Source organism: Procambarus clarkii, chromosome 83 (assembly GCF_040958095.1).
Source record: "Procambarus clarkii isolate CNS0578487 chromosome 83, FALCON_Pclarkii_2.0, whole genome shotgun sequence".
Classification (NCBI taxonomy): domain Eukaryota; kingdom Metazoa; phylum Arthropoda; class Malacostraca; order Decapoda; family Cambaridae; genus Procambarus; species Procambarus clarkii.
Genome location: NC_091232.1, coordinates 19,678,856 through 19,696,384, shown reverse-complemented (window position 1 = coordinate 19,696,384; position 17,529 = coordinate 19,678,856).

The following is a 17,529-nucleotide window of genomic DNA, read 5'->3' as shown; positions in this document are numbered from 1 at the left end:
ACCCCACCGCCGGCACTCGGATTGTAATCTTGGGCATAGCATTTTACCAAATCACCTCATTCTTTGGGGCACACGTGAGGAACACAAATGCGAACAAGCCTGAATGGTCCCCAGGACAATATGCAACTGAAAACTCACACCCCAGAAGTGACTCGAACCCATACTCCCAGAAGCAACGCAACTGGTATGTACAAGACGCCTTAATCCACTTGACCATCACGACTGGACAAAATGAGGTGATAGCCTAAGCTATTTGAACCACCCCACCGCCGGCACTCGGATAGTAATCTTGGGCATAGCATTTTACCAAATCACCTCATTCTTTGGGGCATACGTGAGGAACACAAATGCGAACAAGCCTGAATGGTCCCCAGGACAATATGCAACTGAAAACTCACACCCCAGAAGTGACTCGAACCCATACTCCCAGAAGCAACGCAACTGGTATGTACAAGACGCCTTAATCCACTTGACCATCACGACCGGACAAAATGAGGTGATAGCCTAAGCTATTTGAACCACCCCACCGCCGGCACTCGGATAGTAATCTTGGGCATAGCATTTTACCAAATCACCTCATTCTTTGGGGCACACGTGAGGAACACAAATGCGAACAAGCCTGAATGGTCCCCAGGACAATATGCAACTGAAAACTCACACCCCAGAAGTGACTCGAACCCATACTCCCAGAAGCAACGCAACTGGTATGTACAAGACGCCTTAATCCACTTGACCATCACGACCGGACAAAATGAGGCGATAGCCTAAGCTATTTGAACCACCACACCGCCGGCACTCGGATAGTAATCTTGGGCATAGCATTTTACCAAATCACCTCATTCTTTGGGGCACACGTGAGGAACACAAATGCGAACAAGCCTGAATGGTCCCCAGGACAATATGCAACTGAAAACTCACACCCCAGAAGTGACACGAACCCATACTCCCAGAAGCAACGTAATTGGTATGTACAAGACGCCTTAATCCACTTGACCATCACGACCGGACAAAATGAGGTGATAGCCTAAGCTATTTGAACCACCCCACCGCCGGCACTCGGATAGTAATCTTGGGCATAGCATTTTACCAAATCACCTCATTCTTTGGGGCACACGTGAGGAACACAAATGCGAACAAGCCTGAATGGTCCCCATGACAATATGCAACTGAAAACTCACACCCCAGAAGTGACTCGAACCCATACTCCCAGAAGCAACGCAACTGGTATGTACAAGACGCCTTAATCCACTTGACCATCACGACCGGACAAAATGAGGTGATAGCCTAAGCTATTTGAACCACCCCACCGCCGGCACTCGGATTGTAATCTTGGGCATAGCATTTTACCAAATCACCTCATTCTTTGGGGCACACGTGAGGAACACAAATGCGAACAAGCCTGAATGGTCCCCAGGACAATATGCAACTGAAAACTCACACCCCAGAAGTGACTCGAACCCATACTCCCAGAAGCAACGCAACTGGTATGTACAAGACGCCTTAATCCACTTGACCATCACGACCGGACAAAATGAGGTGATAGCCTAAGCTATTTGAACCACCCCACCGCCGGGGTGGTCAAGTGGATTGTCCGGGGTTGTCCGACCGTGATTTCCATTGACAACAATGGAAATAGGTCAGAGATGCTAAACCCATTTCCTCTAATAAAATGTTACACTCTTTTTAACTTAGCTTTACAAGAAGCTGAAAAGAGTGGTGATATACAATTTGAACCGAAGGAAAATATTCGAGAAATAAATGAATTCTTTAAAAATTCCAATAATATCGACCAAGTAGTGGATTCAACCCTCATTAATGATTTACAAACTAACCTTATATATTGTGCGATCAATGAATTTGAAAACGAAAATATGGTCAGAATCGATCTCATGAACAGAATTTTGAATGTATATAAATTGTTTGAACAATTTCTATCTACCCTTGAACATAGTTATCTCTATACACCCAATTTAATCTTTGCCCAACTGATTTACCCTTCTTATCTGTTATGGAAACGCATGAATGAACGCATTAAAGGTTGTGTAAATATGATCATTGTCGCTATTACTTAAATAGATGAAATTCAAAACACTTTCAAACTAATTTGACCCTAATTGATAATAATAACAACAGTTACTTTATATAGCTGTTCGTATAAACCAGTTGCATGACCATTATCAGCGGCAACTTAAAAATTCACAAGAGGTCTTTAAAAACAACATTGAAGAAATTTATAGAAAAACTGGGGAAAGTGAAAATTAATTATGGGAATGAGTTAAGTTTCAAATACCAAAGCTATGCACGAAAAATAATTAATGTTAATTAATCAGCTTGAGTTGATAGAACAACTCATACATAATAAGCCAACGAACGAAAGTGAAGATGATGAAAGTAGTTAATTAGTATTATAGATATAAGAATACATAATATAAAAAAATAAAGAATTTTGTCCTCATGGTGAGGAAGTTTGTACCCATGTGAGAGGGCGACACTGTTCACTGTTTATATTGGATTTTTTTGTTTATTAATAGTAACTGATCGTTTTCATATGAAATGACAAAGTAGTCACATTGTATCTATTCTTTGTTTTCGTTAGTCAGTGTTACTGTCCCAAAGATTTCTTTTTCACAGAAACATATTAAAGATAAGAGAGCTGTGTCACCATAATAAGGACACTGTTCTAACTTTCCTTGAGGAGGTGGTTCTGTTCTTTTGTTACTACTACTACTACTATTATCATTTATTTTCCATTTAAACTTTTAGAAAGAATAAAACTATCTACAATTTTTTATTTGATGAGGGGTGTATATTGAAACCCCCCAATTCTTTCACCACATCACATATAAGGTTTGATAAAGATCAGGCGACTATATTGCTGTTTGACTTTTCCATCATGATTTGTCTCTGTCTCATAACTCTTTCTTTTTCTCCCTAAAACATTATAAACAGCCCAATTATCTATCAGTATTGCTCTCATATCTGAATATTTATGGTATTTATTGACAATGTATTTGTATGATTTACTAACGCCATATTTATTTTCGGAAAAACACAGTCATAATACGTTAGAATATGAGTAAAATATTGACACGTGTTCAATAAAGTTAAAACATTTTGGATATATGATCATTTACCTGCCGACCATAAAATAAGAATTTTATGTTTGTTTGTGGCTTTCATATAATCTAGCATTTCATATAAAAATGGGCGTGTTTACACTTAAGGAAAACTATTTGAGAAATTCAATTCCAAATGTTGTTGTTCATCGTATACGGTTAATGTATTATCAAAATCAAGAACAAGAAGAACAGATTCTCTCTTTTCTTCATTAAGATATCGTACATATTTAAAAAAAACATATCGTGAGAGAATTCTTCGGTATCTAAGTTTTTTTTACTATTAAAATTATTATTACTATTATTATCATTATTGTTTACTGTTGACAATATATCAGTAAGAGTAGTAGTAGTAGTATTATTACTACTATAAGTAGCAGTAATATTAGTGGTAGTATCACTAATAGCAGCATTAGTATCACTAGAATTATTAATAGTAGTTATATTAGAATGAAAATAGGACAAAAGTTTATTGGTATTTATTTTCCAAGACATTGTATTTTAATGTTATTTTTTTAATAATTAATAATCTATTCATTTAATGTTTATCAAGGTAATAATAGGTAACATTGGATGACCAAATAATGTCGAACGTATATGTTTTATTACTTCCTCAATGATATGTTTGTTAGGGTGCCACATTTTCTCGTTGGGAAGTATATTTTTCTCCAGTAAACATTTTAAATGAATCATGGCATAGACGATAATAACACAGATATTAAGAGCTGACATTTCCATTCCTTGTAGACTAGTGTTAAACATTTCTCCATTAGACACATTTACAAATGTGTTATACAAAATACGATGTGAACCTAACACTTTATATCGCTTATCTGCTCCAGGCATAACCAAACTGTACGCATCTAAGCCACTTACCAGAGACCGGTCATTATTCTTGTTTAATGAATTTTTGTCATCATCTATAATTGTTTATAAATGCTTTATAATTCATTTATTGAACAAACAATATACACACTATTAGTAATATGGTCAAAGTAAAGATTAATATACTCACAATCTTGAGGATGGAGCTTACCACTTTGATATCGCTCACCCCTCTAATGCCAAATTCAAAATTTCAATATTTACTTCCATTGTGGGGGAAAATACCAGGATTACTGATGAAGAGTAGAATTACATACGAACAAAAATGTGGTACCTAGAACCATGAATTTAAAATTAAATAATATTGTAATTGTTGATATAGTACAACACAAGAAGGCTGTTAGCTGAATACAAGGTTCCTATGCTGGATTGCAAGTCCACTCATCTATGACCTTGATACTGGTAATGGGCCACAGCAGGTAGGATCCTTAAGGCTGATCTGGCTCATATACTGCAGAACACAATATACCTGCGGAACACCCACACATTTAATAGGCAATTGTTACATGAATATAATTAAACAGCTCTATGACATGTAATCAAGCACTGGCCAGGTTCATGATCTAGGACCTGAACTAAATACACATTCTAGCCTAGTCCTAGGAATATATGTGACGTTGCACACAAGGTATAATTACACAAAGGTATATGGAAATATGCATTAAAAATTATTATATGACATAAAATAAAAAAAATTTATAAATTAAGATTAATGGATATGGCAATTCTGATTATAGGAATATTCAGAAATAAAAGAGATTCATTCACTGAAATGATTAAGTCAGAACTTACTTGATAATGAGGCGTTGCCGCGCTGCCTAACGACCCTCAATTTATATATGAATGTATAATGTTATATAGCATGCTAATTGGCCACTCTACGCTCTATAACAATTAATAACTCATCCTGATTAAGAACCGCAGCCTATCTGACATTAGCCAGATGGTGTCTCTCTTCCTGAGACCAAACTATAATTTTTATAGGGATTTGGCAACCTTACTGTTGGTTGTGTTCCTGATAGCGTTTGTTGTGGGATGGCTTCTTGTACCAGTTCCTTGGATGAGGAATATAATGGAGAAAATATGGCGAGACTCTGGGCAGATGAGCTCGCTTTTCCTCCACCTCCTCAATATATATATATATATATATATATATATGTCGTACCTAATAGCCAGAACGCACTTCTATGCCTACTATTCAAGGCCCGATTTGCCTAATAAGCCAAGTTTTCATGAATTAATTGTTTTTCGACTACCTAACCTACCTAACCTAACCTAACCTACCTTTTTCGGCTACCTAACCTAACCTTACCTATAAAGATAGGTTAGGTTAGGTTAGGTAGGGTTGGTTAGGTTCGGTCATATATCTACGTTATTTTTAACTCCAATAAAAAAAAATTGACCTCATACATAATGAAATGGGTAGCTTTATCATTTCATAAGAAAAAAATTAGAGAAAATATATTAATTCATGAAAACTTGGCTTATTAGGCAAATCGGGCCTTGAATAGTAGGCATAGAAGTGCGTTCTGGCTATTAGGTACGACATATATATATATATATATATATATATATATATATATATATGACAATGTCAGACCACGGAGGAAAAATGAAACAGGAAATTTCCTTAAGTACTTTCGTATATTAAATACATCTTCAGGAGGTCCTTCATTTTTCCTCCGTGGTCTGACATTGTCACATTCTTAATCACGTGTTTATTTTCGTGATATACACACACACACACATATATATATATATATATATATATATATATATATATATATATATATATATATATATATATATATATTAGTATATTTTGGTAGCAGTCTTTCCTGTAGACATATATTATTAAATATGACCGAAAAAGTAAGATTAATAATTCTAACACGAATTTTCTCAATCTTTCGTACATTGCGCTTCACTGTTGGAGGTAAATCAAAAATCAATTCTCCAAAATTCATTTTTATTTCTAGTCTGACGCGACACGGGCGCATTTTGTAAAACTTATTACATTTTCAAAGACTTTAGTTCACAAATACACAACTGATTAGAACTTACGTATCTCCGGTTTTATATCTACATTTGAGTGAGGTGGGAGGGGTGATGTGGCATTAACACAAGACAGAACAAGAGGGGATATTAATAGGGTATTAAAAGTATCAACACAAGACAGAACACAAACAATGGGTATTGAATAGAAGTGTTTGTAGAAAGCCTATTGGTCCATATTTCTTGATGCTTCTATATTGGAAAGGAGTCTTGAGGTGGGTAGAATATAGTTGTGCAATAATTGGCTGTTGATTGCTGGTGTTGACTTCTTGATGTGTAGTGCCTCGCAAACGTCAAGCCGCCTGCTATCGCTGTATCTATCGATGATTTCTGTGTTGTTTACTAGGATTTCTCTGGCGATGGTTTGGTTGTGGGAAGAGATTATATGTTCCTTAATGGAGCCCTGTTGCTTATGCATCGTTAAACGCCTAGAAAGAGATGTTGTTGTCTTGCCTATATACTGGGTTTTTTTGGAGCTTACAGTCCCCAAGTGGGCATTTGAAGGCATAGACGACGTTAGTCTCTTTTAAAGCGTTCTGTTTTGTGTCTGGAGAGTTTCTCATGAGTAGGCTGGCCGTTTTTCTGGTTTTATAGTAAATCGTCAGTTGTATCCTCTGATTTTTGTCTGTAGGGATAACGTTTCTATTAACAATATCTTTCAGGACCCTTTCCTCCGTTTTATGAGCTGTGGAAAAGAAGTTCCTGTAAAATAGTCTAATAGGGGGTATAGGTGTTGTGTTAGTTGTCTCTTCAGAGGTTGCATGGCTTTTCACTTTCCTTCTTATGATGTCTTCGATGAAACCATTGGAGAAGCCGTTATTGACTAGGACCTGCCTTACCCTACAGAGTTCTTCGTCGACTTGCTTCCATTCTGAGCTGTGGCTGAGAGCACGGTCGACATATGCGTTAACAACACTCCTCTTGTACCTGTCAGGGCAGTCGCTGTTGGCATTTAGGCACATTCCTATGTTTGTTTCCTTAGTGTAGACTGCAGTGTGGAAACCTCCGCCCTTTTCCATGACTGTTACATCTAGAAAGGGCAGCTTCCCATCCTTTTCCATCTCGTAAGTGAAACGCAGCACGGAACTCTGCTCAAATGCCTCCTTCAGCTCCTGCAGATGTCTGACATCAGGTACCTGTGTAAAAATGTCGTCAACATACCTGCAGTATATGGCCGGTTTCAAGTTCATGTCGACTAAGACTTTTTGCTCGATGGTACCCATGTAGAAGTTTGCAAACAGGACACCTAGGGGAGAACCCATGGCGACCCCATATATATATATATATATATATATATATATATATATATATATATATATATATATATATATATATATATATATATATATATATATATATATATATATATATATATAATCTTTGGACAACACCCACCAGTGGGACTCGAACCTAGAAAGCACAACTACCTTCCAGTAGCTGCCATAACTAGTACGCTTTAACCCACTACACCATCAGACCGTACAAAAGAAGTAGAGACTTCGAGATATATATACATCTCAAATATCTCCACTTCCCGAGGGTGCCAGATGAGTGTGAGGTTAGTCTGCGTTTTTCATCAAGCCACTGTCAATGTGAGAGAACTCGTGTCCAGCTTATAAGCCTATACTTGCATAAACCACAAGTGAAGATTAACAATCTTTGGACAACACCCACCAGTGGGACTCGAACCCAGAAAGCACAACTACCTTCCAGTAGCTGCCATAACTAGTACGCTTTAACCCACTACACCATCAGACCGTACAAAAGAAGTAGAGACTTCGAGATATATATACATCTCAAATATCTCCACTTCCCGAGGGCGCCAGATGAGTGTGAGGTTAGTCTGCGTTTTTCATCAAGCCACTGTCAATGTGAGAGAACTCGTGTCCAGCTTATAAGCCTATACTTGCATAAACCACAAGTGAAGATTAACAATCTTTGGACAACACCCACCAGTGGGACTCGAACCCAGAAAGCACAACTACCTTCCAGTAGCTGCCATAACTAGTACGCTTTAACCCACTACACCATCAGACCCTACAAAAGAAGTAGAGACTTCGAGATATATATACATCTCAAATATCTCCACTTCCCGAGGGCGCCAGATGAGTGTGAGGTTAGTCTGCGTTTTTCATCAAGCCACTGTCAATGTGAGAGAACTCGTGTCCAGCTTATAAGCCTATACTTGCATAAACCTATATATATTTAAAAATATGTATATATATATATATATATACATATTATTAAATATTACCGAAAAAGTAAGATTAATAATTCTAACACGAATTTTCTCAATCTTTCGTACATTTCTTTTCACTGTTGGTGGTAATTCAAAAATCAATTCTCCAAAATTCATTTTTATTTCTAGTCTGACGCGACACTTGAGCGCGTTTCGTAAAACTTATTACATTTTCAAAGACTTTAGTTTACACATACACAACTGAATAGAACTTACACATCTCCGATTTGTTTATATCTACATTTTATAATGTAGATATAAACAATATAATAATTTACAACTAGGGGAGAACCCATTGCGACCCCATCTACTTGCTTATACATGTATATCTACATTTTAGTGAGGTGGATGGGGTGAGGTGGTTTTAATAGGGTATTAAATTCATCAGCACAAGACAGAACACGAAACAATGGGTATTGAATGGAAGTGATTGTAGAAAGCCTATTGGTCCATATTTCTTGATGCTTCTATATTGGAGCGGAGTCTTAAGGTGGGTAGAATATAGTTGTGCATTAATTGGCTGTTGATTGCTGGTGTTGACTTCTTAATGTGTAGTGCCTCCCAATGTCGCATATATGTCGTATATGTAGGTATATGTCGTACCTAGTAGCCAGAACGCACTTCTCAGCCTACTATGCAAGGCCCGATTTGCCTAATAAGCCAAGTTTTTATGAATTAATATATTTTCTCAAATTTTTTTCTTATGAAATGATAAAGTTACCCATTTCATGATATATGAGATCAATTTTTTTTATTGGAGTTAAAATTAACGTAGATATATGACTAAACCTAACCAACCCTCCCTAACCTAACCTAACCTATCTTTATAGGTTAGGTAGCAGAAAAAGTTAGGTTAGGTTAGGTTAGGCAGGTTAGGTAGTCGAAAAACAATTAATTCATGAAAACTTGGCTTATTAGGCAAATCGGGCCATGCATAGTAGGCTGAGAAGTGCGTTCTGGCTACTAGGTACGACACACACACACACACACATATATATATATATATATATATATATATATATATATATATATATATATATATATATATATATATATATATATATATATATATATATATATATATATATATACATATATATCTATATATTAGTATATTTTGGTAGCAGTCTTTCCTGTAGACATATATTATTAAATATAACCGAAAAAGTAAGATTAATAATTCTAACACGAATTTTCTCAATGTTTCTGATATTTCTTTTCACTGTTGATGGTAACTGAAAAATCAATTCTCCAAAATTCATTTTTATTTTTAGTCTGACACGACACTTGAATGCGTTTTGTAAAACTTATTACATTTTCAAAGACATTAGTTTACACACACACAACTATAACTGAACAGAGTTTAAACAGCTTCGATTTTATACCTGCATCTGGGTGAGGTGATATGTTACAACAGTTTTGGATGAGGTAAAAACAAACTTTCAACACAAGACAGAACACGAAACAATGGGTATAATATTTTGTAAGTTAAAGGGAAGAATGGAAATAACTGCAAAGGGCCTATTGGCCCATATATCTTGATGCTTCTATATTGGTGCGGAGTCTTGAAGTGGGTAGAATATAGTTGTGCATTAATTGACTGTTGATTGCTGGTGTCGACATCTTAATGTGTAGTGCCTCGCAGATGTCAATCCGCCTGCTATTGCTGTATCTATCGATGATTTCCGTGTTTTTTGTTAAGACTTCTTTGGTGATAGTCTGGTTGTGGGAAGAGATTATATGTTCCTTACTGGAGCCCTGATGCTTATGCATCGTTAATTGCCTGGAAAGAGATATTGTTGTCTTGCCTATATACTGAATTCTTTGAGGCTTACAGTCCCCAAGTGGGAATTTGAAGGCATAGACAACGTTGGTTTCCTTCACGGCATTCTGTTTTGTGTTTGGGGAGCTTTTCAAAAGTAGATTGGCCGTTTTTTTGGTTGTATAACCAAAATATGTTAAAGTGAATGACCTATAAATAAAATTTTCAGTATAAATGAGCCTATAGCACCTCGTTTGGTGATTAGTTATATTTAACAGTAATATTGGTTTCAAACTTTGTGAATATTTTCATATTTATGGTTTATATTTGACCATGCATGGGGAACAGTAATTGTATGTCATTTTTGTCGCGTTCCTAACCAGATATAGTCTGGGACTGGGGCAAAAATCCTGTATTGAATAACACAGTAATGCTCCTTTGGCCAGTTGTTCTAATAGTCTATCTTTAACCATTGCAACCTAAACAGTTATCACATGTCTGTGACGTGTGGATTTTGACTATAATTTGATTTAAAAACCAGAGAACTCGAGCAGGAGAGAGCCCTTTTTATTATATTTATATCAAGTGATTTTGAATAATATGATAATCTTAAACTGTCCCTCAAAGCATGTATGGATTAAGCCTTACTAATCGATACTTCTGTGTTTACCACATTACCGGTGACTTCTCTGTTATTTATCAATGTTTTGGAATGATTGAGATTGTTGCTGCTGGAACCCACAGATCCAAGACATTACAAGGGTCAACTCCTCTCCCTCAGGTCAACCTAATTTCTGAATCAAGCTTCTTCAGACATTGCTTATCCAGGCCTGAGTGATGAGTTCCCCCTCACTGCTAAACTTGCAGGTTACCCATTATTCTCTCATACACTACTTTCACTTAATATGAATGACTATTGCTGGTTATCACCTTTATTCGTACTCTCTTTCGTCTCACATGGCTCCTCATCAAAGATTATATTCAAGCATATACTAGTAATCTTACCATTATATGCTGCTTTCACTCAAACGTAATAAATGAAGGATGAACATGATAGAAGAACACATACCATGTTAAAACTGAACAATATGAAGTAAGTAATTATCAATAGAAGGCACCAAACCGGGAAGGTTATGTAGCACCATTAAATGAGCGGGATAATCAGAGGGCGCTAAATATCATCAAGGATGCCAATACGAGAACAAAAACGCATAAAGCGAACGATATCAAAAGTATCCGAGTCACCAAGAATACTATCAAGAGACAAGCGACCGCGGGGGATGGTCGGAAAACAAGACACACGCTCGTCCCGGAAGTCAGGACATTCAACAATGAACAATATGAAGATAACATGGTATGGCTGAATATGACGAAAAACTTTATAAAAACCTAACTAATGCTTTCTTATCTTAAACCACGTGTCGTTACTCTGATTCATACTAGATAAGTTTAGATTCTGAAAATACACAGGTAAATATTGTTTTGGAAAGTGGAGTAATTGAAGTGATTACCATATAACATAAAAGACATTGGAATTCAGGATTGTTGCAAGCGATGGTTAGACATATATATGCATAAATTTTATTAAAAATGAAAATAAATGGTCAATAGGTATTATTTTGAAGTCTCATTTATCCATATAAATGAAAGTGCAACAATAACATCACCTTGTACTCACCTAGTTGTGCTTGCGGGGGTTGAGCTCTGGCTCTTTGGTCCCGCCTTTCAACTGTCAATCAACAGGTGTACAGATTCCTGAACCTACTGGGCTCTATCATATCTGCATTTGAAATTGTGTATGGAGTCAGCCTCCACCACATCACTGCCTACTGCATTCCATCTGTTAACTACTCCATCTGTTAACTACCGGGAGCAGTGTGGGGGCATTTGCACTCCCTGTTGCAATTCTTTTACCCATGTCGTGGCGCAATCGACAAAGGCGCGTTAGGGATCATCCTAGACGTAAGTTCGAACCCTCATCACAGCCCTTGTGGATTTGTTCGTATGATGAATCACGCTATTGTGATTTCTGTGTGTACTGAAATGAGGGCGAAGATGTAGACCAGCTTGTTGATAAAGCCCGGGTGCAGGAGGAATTGTGTAAAACAGGGAGCAGTTGCACTCCCGGTTGCAATTCCATTCACCATGTCGTGACGCAGTCGACTAAGGCTCGTCTGGGTTCATCTTGGGCTGTAAGTTCAAACCCTCATCACGGTCATTGCGGATTTGTTCATTTAGAGTTTGTTTTTCACTTCAGTGTTAAAAAAGTTGTTCATCAAGGACGGTTTATTTAAACACTTTAGAGAAACCTCTAGACTCGTGATGGTTTATGCATAATAACAATTGTGGTATCTGTTGACAGACATGATAGACCTTCACAAGGCAGCCGCACGTGGTCACGACAGCACTGTGAAGGCCCTCCTCGACGCTGGAGCAAACGTCAACGCTGCAGATTCTAGACGTAAGTATCACACTTATGCATCCCAACATTATATAGCACTCAAGTCACACAACACCCCACACTTATGGTGTAACAAAATAGAATATTGTTATTTTATAATACAATACGGAGCACAAAGGGTGTTTACGTTCCCCACCCTGCCTAAGAAACAATTAAATGTTCAACATTTATAGTAACATTATTCACAAGAAATATGCTCTCAAAATATTGGTATTACTGTAGTGCAAACATTACATATATTTTGCTACATAATTCACTATGTATATGAGGAAGAACATTACTTCATTGTTAAGGTGTCACACATTACAGAACACGTAGAGTGACACACAATATAATACAATGCTGGTATTACTCAGTACTACACATTTACGACACATCACACTACGTCACGTATTGAACACATCACACTACGTCACGTATTGAATACATTACACTACGTCACGTATTGAATACATTACACTACGTCACGTATTGAATACATTACACTACGTCACATATTGAACATATAATACACAGCTTAAGGTGATACACAACTCATATAGTGTCCCAAAACACACTTCACATTTGGCATCAAACAATGCAATACATTTAATCTGTGACATATTTCACGACACTGATCGCAACAAATATGGTGTCTCTCAATATACCATGCTTATATGGGCGCAAAACAAAGAAAAAGCATAAAGGTACTAAGTTTAAGTCACAGTGAAGCACAATCATAGTGACACACAGGGCAAAGTATATGTGATGTCACCCCACACACACACTACACTTATGACAACACCAAACAACCATGTAGATGATGACTCACAATTAGTCAATGGCGCAACTAGAATTTTGCTTGGAAATCAATCAATCAATACTTTCCCATTTGTAATAAGTTCCAATTTGTCAATTAATATATTCAAAATGTAAATTACCAATTTGTCAATTAATATATTCAAAATGTAAATAAACATCTTCTAACCATTGTGCCTTGTGGCACTTTTTCTGTGGCCTCCTCATTAGAGAGGCTTTGTTGACAAAATTAAACAAATAATTCTTTCTTTAGTAATTATAGGAAAAGTTATGCCAAATTAGGGAGGAAATATATATAAATTATTATTCATGTAACAGTTTTGCACTGAAATGATTTGGGGTTTCTCTGACAGATTACGGATATAAAGGCATACAGAAAATAGAATAACAAATATGTATTTTATGAATATGCTAATAAAGTAATTACAATAAAATAAAAACAAAATTAGTTGCATTTTGTGGTTGATAGGGACCTTAGAAATAGGTTTGTGCCTCAGATCTCCCCAGGCAAAATATAAGAATATCAACGAAACAAAACTTGTATCAAGTTATGCAAAACATGTAGAAAAAATGGGATGATTCCGTATAATATAAATTTCCTTATATTTTGTGGTAGCAAATCAGCACCATAAGAAATATGATATATACAATAATATTACATTTGAAACAAACATTTAACATTTTGCTTTTTATTATCTTAAATGTAAAAAAAATAGATTACATACAAATTAAGAAACAGTAATTACTTACTTTTCCTTGGGTTTGGGAGCACAAATATGTAGTATTATTGGTGTGTGTTGCCTCCTTGACCTAGCCAAGCAACCCGTCCTCTTACAAATTACGTCGCTTTTCCCTCATGTGCAATACGGCCAAAAATTACCGTATTTTAATTTTAAACATAATGAAAAAAATCCATTTAAAATGGACCCAAAGCAGCAAGTTTTGGGTCCCCTGGTAGATTAAGAGGGCTGGAAATTCTTCTAAGGTTTCAAAACGTCATGAAAACTGTTAATTTAAACTGGCTTCTCCTAATCTAATCGAGTAAGCCAGAGGACCCAAAACAGAAAACGTGACAGACGTCAATTTTGTGAGCCGAGTTCATTTTCCTTTACGACTATTTATGGCCTTAGTACGCAAACAAGCGAAAAGCAACGTAATTTGTAAGAGGACACGTTGAGCCAAGGACCCCCCCCCCCCCGACTCAGGCCGGAGCCTAGATAAAAGGATGCCACAATCGGTGATGGACGAGATTTACACAAATTCTCGTATAATTCCGTTAATATAACAGATAGTTAAAATATTTTCCAACAGTGTTATTGATAAGGACAATCGAAGGTGATTGCACATTACTGAAATTGGAAATGTTCTCGTGTCATAAGGAAATAAGACCAAAAACAAGAGAAGCAGAATCAATGAAAGTTTCCCAAATTTTTTATCAATATTCTTATATAGTAGTACTATACGTTACTCTTTAAGGATATATAATACATCACATTTCTGCTGATACTTTTGGACAAAACATTCACTATTCATACGGAAACACACAGTAGACGATATTTTTGGACTTATTCAATACACCCGGCTTACGAACCATGTAGGAGACTACATAGAGCACAAGACTAAATTGGAGAAAGTTAAAGGTTGGCCATCGTACACGTACCCGAGATGAGGGGAATGATCTAAAGGAGAGACTACTGAAACTGAATCTCATTTAACTGGAAGACAGAAGAGATAGAGGAGACATGATCACCACAAACAAGATTCTCAGAGGAATTGATAGGGTAAATATTTTATTTTTATTTATTTTAGTGTTATAGTAGTTAACAAATGTAATACATTAGGAGGTGATGTGGTGGAGGCGGACTCCATACGTAGTTTCAAATGTAGATAAGACAGAGTCCAATAGGCTCAGGAACCTTTCCACTAGTTGATTGACAGTTGAGAAGAGGGGCTAAATAGCAGAAGTTCAACCTCCGCAAGCACAACTAGGTGAGTACTAACGCTGAAACATAAAGATCACCTTCCTGGAACTTATGGGTTGTAAATAGAAGTGGAAGAGTTGGTTAGCTGCTACTTAACAATTACAGGCCAGGCTGATATCATTCGTGAGTTCTTCATGATAATTGTGGATTAAACTGGAGTTATCAGTAAGTGTGGGAGAAACCTTATCTGTTCCTGACATATTAAGGGATGATCTCCTTCAGCTAAGTGCCAATAGTGTCTCGTCTCTTTAAAACAACAAATATATATTTTTATAGTGTTCTAAGTCACAGTACCAATCTTACAACAAGGAAATAGTTCCTAAGTACAAAACACGCTGGAGAAATATTCATCACCTTTCTGTGTTTTGCTATTAGCATAAAAGTAATTTTAAATTGTGGCATTCATTGTCGCAAGCTTACAGTGCTAATAAGATCATCAACATTTAGGTGTATCACCAGATAACATCTTCGAAGGCACTGATGGTGACACTGTAATGGTCACTAACCAGGAAGAACTAAACATGATATTAAGGAATATCTCCCAAGAAAGCTAGACGTGTTTAAACATGATAACAATTGTTCCAACATCCAGCCAAGTTTCAAGGTCGATTATCGTGACCAGGACCAACACGACAGTAACAAACATTATTGTAAACAGCATTACTGAAGGAACCTGTATATAAAAAAATATATATAAAATCTTAGACAAAATATAAGTTTTTATTGACCAGACCACACACTAGAAATTGAAGGGACGACGACGTTTCGACGTTTCCCCTTCCATTTCTTTCTTTCTCTTTCCCTTTCTTTCTCTCTTCTCCCTTTTTCTGTTCATTGTCTTCTACGCTCCCTTGCTATCCTCTTCTTTTTCCTATTACTATCTCCTTCGGTGGTTATAATAGGAGCTGCCTCGTATGGGCCAATAGGCCTGCTGCAGTTCTCATTACTACTATCCCCTACACCTGACTTTCCTCCTCAGCTCTCTCTTGCCTATTTAATGCCTGTCCCTACCTGTCCTCATCACAATCGACTTGAGAATGGTCCAGGACGGACCGAAACGTCGTCGTCCCTTCAATTTCTAGTGTGTGGTCTGGTCAACATACTTCAGCCACGTTATTGTGACTCATCGCCTGCATATAAGTTTTTATTTAGGAATGCAAGACATTAAGCAACGCTTAATTGTCTTTAAAATACCAAAGCAAGCCACAGAAAGTCAAGCCAACAATTACTTATGTCAAAGTACTAGAGTAACACTGTTTTAAATAAGCAAAGATAAATATTACAAGAACACAGAACATAAGATGTATGATCACCACAGTGCTCCACTTAACTCATTCCGGGAAATGTTCATCTTCAACCAACACCTCTCCAACAAGTATCTTTCGAGTATAGATATTATACTGTATATTATAATGATAGCAATACCATTTTCTCCGTTGGCAGTCTCCGTGGTGTAGTGGTAAGACACTCGCCTGGCGTTCCGCGAGCGCTATGTCATGGGTTCGTATCCTGGCCGGGGAGGATTTACTGGGCGCAATTCCTTAACTGTAGCCTCTGTTTAACGCAAGAGTAAAATGTGTACTTGGATGAAAAAACGATTCTTCGCGGCAGGGGATCGTATTCCAGGGACCATAGGATTAAGGACTTGCCCGAAACGCTACGCGTACTAGTGGCTGTACAAGAATGTAACAACTCTTGTATATATCTCAAAAAAAAAAAAAAAAAAAAAAAAAAAAAAAAAAAATTGCGTCAAAGAAGTTAACTGGTTATCTGTTCCACTGGATGATTACCATGTTAATGTGACCACACAGCCATGGAATGTTCCACTGGATGACTACCATGTTAATGTGACCACACAGCCAGGGAGTGTTCCACTGGATGACTACCATGTTAATGTGACCACACAGCCAGGGAATGTTCCACTGGATGACTACCATGTTAATGTGACCACACAACCAGGGAGTGTTCCACTGGATGACTACCATGTTAATGTGACCACACAGCCAGGGAATGTTCCACTGGATGACTACCATGTTAATGTTACCACACAGCCATGGAATGCAACTTAAATCCTTGTTACATGATTCCTCTGCCATGGTACTCGAGTATCCCAAACGTATATAACGAGAGAGATATTAAGAATTGTAATAGTTCCTCAGTGTTATTCATATAATGATGATAATAATAATAATCTATATAAATAAAAATGGAAATGTTCGTTTGTTCAAAAT